This window comes from Gallus gallus, chromosome Z, assembly GCF_016699485.2.
Source record: "Gallus gallus isolate bGalGal1 chromosome Z, bGalGal1.mat.broiler.GRCg7b, whole genome shotgun sequence".
Taxonomy (NCBI): domain Eukaryota; kingdom Metazoa; phylum Chordata; class Aves; order Galliformes; family Phasianidae; genus Gallus; species Gallus gallus.
In genome coordinates this window covers 66,645,213-66,651,317 of record NC_052572.1, presented here as the reverse complement: position 1 = coordinate 66,651,317, position 6,105 = coordinate 66,645,213, and positions in this window count along the sequence as shown.

The following is a 6,105-nucleotide window of genomic DNA, read 5'->3' as shown; positions in this document are numbered from 1 at the left end:
CCAATTAGCAGATCGCAAATAAGCTCAGCAAGAAAGGGCTGCTGCCGTGCCCTGCTTTACCTCTGGGGTCGTGTTACAGGGGAAAAATTAAACAATTTCTTACGTCCTTCCCTGCTTAGGAATGTGCTGAAAAACAAGCGTGACTTTTAACTGCGTGCTTATTTAATCTCACTTCAGTATGAGTTAAAGCATATAAACTAAGAGTGTTTTGGGAGTCAAGTATTTTCTGGAATCTGCTCCAGTTAAAACGGTTCCAAGGCACAGGAGAAATTCCTAGATTCACAGAACCACAGAATGGATGGGTTGGAAGAGACCTCAATGCCCACCCAGCCCCGATCTCCTGTCGTGGGAGCGCTGCCACCCAGCAGGTCAGGTTAGAACAGGGCCCATCCAACCCGGCCTGCAGTGCCTGCAGGGATGGGCACCCACGGCTTCTCTGGGCGGCTGTGCCAGGGCCTCACCGCCCTCAGAGTGAGGAATTTCTTCCTACCAACTCAGCTCGATCTCCCCTCTTTTGGTTTAAAACCATCTCCCCTTGTCCTGTCACTGTCAGACCATGAAAAATGTCAGTCCCCCTCCTGCCTATCAGCTCCCTTCAAGCACTGGAAGGCTGCAATGATTTCTCCCCAGAGCCATCTCTTCTCCAGACTGAACAATCCCAGCTCCCTCAGCCTGTCTTCCTCATAGGAGAGGTGCTCCAGCCCTCTGATCCTCCTTGTGGCCTTCCTCTGTACTTTATCCATCAGCTCCACATCCTGCTGTTCAATAGCACAATCTGTTCTCCATGCAATTTCATTTTAAGATTGATCTAGAATAAAATCAAATGTGCCTCCAAGGATGAAATTATTTTAAGACAGGTGTTTCTCAGGTTGGAAGACTCAAAATCAGTCTTTAAAACTGAAAGAGCAGAACATTAAAGCAAATAAACCTCTCATACTCTAAGAGAGAAGCACCCCAAATGGAAGAACAAAGCAAAACTTTGACAGCCCCATGGAAGTTCCAGAGCTCCACGGAAGAGCTGCTGTTCGTGGGGTGATGGCTGTGTTAGACAAGGGTGAATTCAGCCATACAAACATGAGTAAAAAAACAAAAAGCAAAATCATTCAGACGACCGACATGTTCGTGTTGGGGCTGGGACCTCAGTGCATGACAGAAAGAGCTGAGTGACAGCATGGGTGTGGGACAGAGGGAAATTGTTCCATGGAATGTTCTGCAGGTGGATTTCCATCCCCTGACAGATTCCACCAAATAAACACCTGCGTGCCGTCCACGGTGGTGCTGCCCTTCAGCACAACCTCTGAGGGGCAGAGGCACCTTTCCAGAGGCCCTGCAGTTGTTCCAGTCACAAGTGGCAAGAAAATGCAAGAAAAGGCCTTGGGATGAAGAGGAAGACAAGCAAGGTATGGACAGGTGAAGGCCAGGGGCCTGTAAGGAGCTGGTGGCTTATTTTGTGATATACTCCAAAGAGAAGCAGGGCTTGGCTGCCATCCCTGGAGAGGATCACACGATTTCTTCTTAGAGTAGTCTAGTGGTTTACATTATAGCTTATGCTAATTGCTTAGTTCTCAGAGAGAATAATAAGGAGAAACAACAACAGCAACAACAACAAAAACTCCTTGGGTATGTATAAGAAGATAGGGTTATTTATATGCAGGCATTTTGTTCTAGGATCCAAATCCCAACAGATACCTGGGGAATAATAGACACCAGAGAACAGCAGTACATGGCACATACTTATTGCTGCTCCTCCGACAGCTGCGAAGAAGCTATACACAGAAGAGACAAAATCCCATGTGTGCACACAAGAGATAAAAACCTGTGTGTCACCTCAGAGCTCCTTCTGTACTTGCAAGGACAACCAATTATTCTTGTCCCCATGCAAAATGACAAGCAGAATAAGACAGGGGGAAATCCTGCCTGGGATATATACCCAGGGAAGAGCGGGTAGAAGCCTGCAGTGTTGTAGAGGAAGGATGCTCTAGCCATGGGGCAGTTAACCTGGTGACACAAGGTGATGCCATTCATCTGCACATAGAAGGAGGTCTCTGTGCATCTGGGCCTTGGCAAGGGACACCTGTCAATATCTGCTCATGGGAACTGCCCTTGCTTCAGGGGAAAGAGCAGGGAGAGAGCTCAGCAATTTTGGTGTCCAGCTTTTTTGGCTGCACTCTGCTCCTTCTCTCCCTGGCAGCATGCACTACAGGAGCAGGGCATTAGGTATCTAGACACGTGGTGTGTGCATTTAAACTTACAAGATCTGGCAGTAAGTAGCTACAAACCATCAGGTACTGGCCGTCTGGGCAGAGGTAGGGGGTGTGATGGTTTTGGCAAACAATGACAAATTTGTTTTTCCTAATACGGCATATCATCTCAGTGACAGGCATTTGGCAAGAAGGGCTTCTGCCTGTGTAGATGGCCACACTGTGTGGTTGTTCTGGGTTTTGCAAAGAGCGTGGTGACAGACACACAACTTTCTCAGCCATCACTGCTGAGGGATTTAAGCACTGTCTGTTCACCTACACAGCTCACACCCTCTGAAAAGTGCTCACTGAAAATAAACCCTCAGAACTCCAGAAAGGTGAAGGCAAAAGGTACTGGGGTGAAGGAACGGGGCTCTGATTTTCATACTAGATATCTTCTGTGTTTTCAGTTTACTCACGCAGTATCTACAGTGGTGGTGTGTCAGGCAGCCTGAGATACACGCATAAAAGTGCAGCCTTGTGGGACCTGATCCAGGCCTGCAACCTCTGATCCAATTACAAGGCAGTTTCTTCAGTGCCGGTGTTGGTAAGGCCTTTCCGAAAACAGGATGTAGGTTCCTGGCCTCCTAATATTTTTCCAAATTCTGTCTGACAGGTCCCGGAGAGAACCCGTGTCCACACTCAGTAGGGTGCAGGTGTGGTTACTGCCTCCTGGCAGCGCCCCAAGGCCTCTACTGAGTAATGCACGAGCGTTCAGACATCTATCAAAGCCCTCAGAGCATCACTCGGCTGCTGGCAGGCGGTGTCAGGCAGAGCTGTGGCACAGTGTGCAGGCACTGACACCAGTGATGAAAGCTGGATGGTGATACCCTCATCCTTCAGCAGAACCCGTGCACAGATGCACTTCAGATGTAAGATCCCAGCCCTTTTCATCACTCTTCCTCACTCTGAGAAGGAAGGTGATAAAGTGTTCTCTCTTGGACAAAAAGAAGTCAAGTGCTGATAAAATAACAATAAAAATAATAGAAAGGGTGCATAAAAAATAGCAGCAAGGAAAACCGGGTAACTTTTTTTTCAGCCTTCTGACAATACCACAGCTTGCAGGTGGTAGCTGAAACGTGCCTGCCATCACAGCGTCTTCAATTTGCTGCATTTTTGTTATGCTATGCCTTCTTTGCTGCAAGTACTGGAGCTATGTGCTGCCAATAGCAGCCTTCACTTTCTGAACTTGGCTATACCTTCAAGGCTTTGAACAACTCATACTGATTTTCACGGTTTCTGAGTTTATAAGTATTGCTCAGCGCAGCCCTTCACAGCTGACATGCATAGGGCTGCAAAACCCATGAGCTTCAGCTCCGTGGAAAGTAGACTTGAACTATAGTGGGTGTAATAAAATTATAGTGGCATCATAAAAATGTATTACTCTTTCATAAAGGAAATTCAGTGCCTGAATATCTACAGGAGGGTTCCTCATCAATCTTCTTTCAGCTCCTCTCCGTAAGGCTGGGGCTCTCCTTTTGAGGAATGTATGCTGTGTATCATCACCTACATCATAGCATTCATCAAGACCCACCTGCCCATGGCCTGCTGGAACATAGGGCCTCATCTGTTGTGCTTAGCAGGGAGCAGAAAGTGGGCTGAGTGCAAAGCCCAGAAACAGTGGCAAGCAAATCATAGGAAAAGCTATTTTTAATCCCCTTTAATTTATTTATTTACGTATTTATTTATTTGAAGCATAGTCAACTATGCTCAACAAGTTTCCCAACTTTAACTTCGACGTTGGCTCGAAATATCTGCGTATGAAGGCAGAAACCCAACTCCACCACTGCCACCCTTGACACTCTCAACATCTAGAAATACTGCTCCTTGGCCAGGGATTACACGGACTTCAACAGGGCCAGAGATCCTACCAAATACTACTTTTGGGAGCCAGACTCCCTGCCCAAATTGAGTTATCATCAATTTTGGAGAAGTAGCATTGAAGAGATGGGATTTCAGCCCTCATTATGTCCTTGAGGTTTCAGGGATCTCTCAAGTTCCTCTTGTAAAGCTGTAATATTTTCCAATTCATGCTGTAGCTAGGGTAATACAGAATATTTTCGTGTTAACACATGTAAATAACAGCTGAGAGAGCTGGGGCTGTTCAGACTGGCTGTGAGGTGACCTGATTGATAGCAGCCTGTCAGTATCTGAAGGGGAGCTACAGGAAAGAAGGGCACAGACTCTTTAGCAGGGTGTGTGGTGACAGAACAAGGGGGAATGATTTCAAGCTCAAAGAGGGTAGATTTAGGTTAGATATAAGGAAGAAGTCTTTTACAGTGAGAACGGTGAGGCATGGGAACAGGCTGCCCAGAGATGTGGTGCATGCCCTGTCCCTGGAGATGCTCATAGTGAGGCTTTATCAGGCCCTGGGCAACCCAGTCTAGCTGTGGTGTCACTGTTCATTGCAGGGGAGCTGGACTAGATGGCCTTCAGAGGTTCCTTCCCCCTCTTAGGATTCTACGATCCCATGACTTTGCAAATAACACCACACACAATTCAGCTTCACACTAACACGTGACAATTTCTTTTTTCCTCAAAAATTGAGGAACTTTTCTCCAGAACCGAACTCCCTGCAATATCACACGGCAAAATAAGAACTGTGGCCGAGGGCAGGCATAGAAAAGCCCCTCTCGTATCTTTATACCCGGGTTTCTCAGCTGGGTTGAGCCGAGGCGCTGGCAAACTGGAGCTCCGACTGGCAGCCTGACGGCAATGCTGACATCTCATGGCCAAACGGAGGAGCTGCCGATGTTTCGCTTTTTTTCTCCCCGCTTTCTAACTCCTCCTCCTCGACCTCCTTCGGCTGAGCGTGGAGCATCGTACCCAAGACACAGTCACATAACTGCACTCAGTCCAGGCTTCGTTTGACCAAAACTTTCATCCCCTTCAAAAAGTCCAGGAATTCCGCTGCTGTGTTGTGAATCTGGATTTCCACGTTTGGCATGAAAGAGGTGTTAGGCAGTGAAACGGATCTGCTCTGTCTGAGCATCCTTAACCTGTGGGGCTTCATCTCATCTCTTTTTGCCTAGATAAACATGTAGACTCTTCCCAGTACTCTCAGGCTGATCAGAAACAAAACTGCTGGGAAGCCTGGAAGCTGCTGCAAGTTTCTTCAGACAGGGCATGGGGGAGTCTTAAATGTGTCTGTACCTGTACCTGTAAATGCATTTCGTAGAATCACAGAACCGTTTGAGTTGGGAGGGATCCCTAAAAACCACCTACTCCAACTGCTCTGCAATGAACAGAGCCATCTGCAGGGACATCAGGTGCTCAGAGCCCCGTCCAGCCTGACCTTGCGTGTCTCCAGGGATGGGGCATCCATCAGCTACCTGGGCAACCTGTGCCAGAGCCTCTCACCCTTACTGTAAAGAAACTTCTTCCTTATATCCAATGTAAATCTCCCCTTTCCTACCTGAAAGCATCTTGACACATCTTTCCCCTTCCCCTTGTTCCAGATCCCAGCAGTGAAGCTTGATGAATTCTTGGAAGACCTCCACGTCACCACGAAGAAAACAGTTGGATCTGACATCTCTCCACACAGTCCAGCAAAGCCTGGACCAGTTCCTCAAGAGTGCTGGGACTGGTTTCTCCACTACCAGTGGCACCTTCGGCTCTTCTACCAGAAGGACACATCCTGAGGAGAGCTACATGATGCCAACTGGTTTGTGGAGGAACGAGCCTGTGCTCATTTGTTTTCTTGTGAGCCATTATTCAATGAATTCTCCACTTATTTGGGCTATTGTAAATACAGACATTTTTCAGTACTGGGACATTTACGTTGTATCGGTAGGTGAGGCTATAAGCTATTACCAGATTTAACAAACAGCAAGCAGGTAAAGGAATTGCAGCGCTCCCAGAGGGC